Source organism: Gossypium hirsutum, chromosome A10 (genome assembly GCF_007990345.1).
Source record: "Gossypium hirsutum isolate 1008001.06 chromosome A10, Gossypium_hirsutum_v2.1, whole genome shotgun sequence".
NCBI lineage: Eukaryota > Viridiplantae > Streptophyta > Magnoliopsida > Malvales > Malvaceae > Gossypium > Gossypium hirsutum.
The window spans coordinates 65,278,178-65,279,440 of record NC_053433.1 but is presented as its reverse complement, the minus strand read 5'-3'; the positions used below and the strand labels follow the sequence as shown (position 1 = coordinate 65,279,440).

Here is a 1,263-nt window from a genome sequence, read left to right as displayed (position 1 = left end):
ATGGTTTGCAGGACGAGGATCCCAACGCTCACTTGGCAAATTTCCTAGAATTTTGCGATACCTTCAAAATTAATGGCGTTTCTGATGACGCCATTAGCCTTCAGTTGTTTCCCTTTTCATTAAGAAATAAGGCTAAACAATCGTTGAACTCGTTACCACGAGGGTCAATCACTTCTTGGGAACAAAATTTTTATTAAAATATTTTCCCCCGGCTAAAACAGCCAAATTACGTAATGATATCTGTTCTTTTGTGCAGATGGATTTAAAAACACTCTACGATGCATGGGAGAGATATAAGGACCTTTTGCGAAGATGCCCTCACCATGGGTTACGCTTTGGCTACAGGTTCAAACTTTTCATAATGGCCTGAATCCTTCGACTTAGCAGATGATTGATGCAGTCTCTGGAGGAACTATCAATAATACGACCCCTGAGGCGGCTTACGAATTTATTAAGGAGATGTCACTGAATAACTATCAGTGGCAAGTTATGAGAACAAAATCGACGAAAGTAGCCGGTGTTTTCAACCTCGACGCAGTTACTATGCTATCTAACCAAGTAGAACTCTTAAATTAAAAGATTGATGGTTTGTGTGGTTCTACTCAGGTACATCCAGTGATGAGGTGCGATTCGAATGAAGGAGGAGCATGCACAGAATATCAACCCTTCAACCCTAGCATTGAGGAGGAACAAGTCCAATATACGGGTAACAATAACTCTAGATCCCAAAATAACATATATAGTAACACTTATAATGCAGGTTGGAGGAACCATCCCAATTTTTCATGGGAAAGCCAAGGAAATCAGAAACCACCACCCCTCCAGGCTTTCATCAACCACCATACCAGCAGGAGAAAAAGCCTAACCTTGAGGAGATGCTAACCAAATTCATCTCGGTGTCAGAGACTCATTTTTAGAATACTGAGACGGCACTAAAAAATCAAGAAGCATCGATCCAAGGGCTCAAAAATCAAATTGGACTGCTGGCTAAGATGATTTTAGAAAGAGCACCAGGAAATCTACCTAGTAACACCGAACCCAATCCAGAAGCACATGTGAAAGAAGTTGCACTAAGGAGTGGGAAAGTACTAGCTGAATCGGAAAGGAAGCCACAACAAGAAGCTGACAGAAGCAAAGGAGAGGAGGTAAAACCCGAAAGTAATGACAATCCAATGCCGAAGGAATATAAACCACCAACATACCTAGAAAAGTTGAAGAAAGACCACATGGATGCACAATTTGGTAAATTCCTTGAACTTTTTA

General features: G+C 41.0%; 1 non-coding gene across 1 annotated transcript; it reads right to left on the bottom strand.

Moving 5' to 3' along the window:
• Nucleotides 1-223: 223 nt before the first annotated feature.
• On the bottom strand, nucleotides 224-330 carry LOC121208767 (small nucleolar RNA R71). Its single transcript, XR_005903892.1, has one exon. It is a non-coding gene; the product is annotated as a small nucleolar RNA R71 (small nucleolar RNA).
• Between the last annotated feature and the right edge of the window lie 933 nt (nucleotides 331-1,263).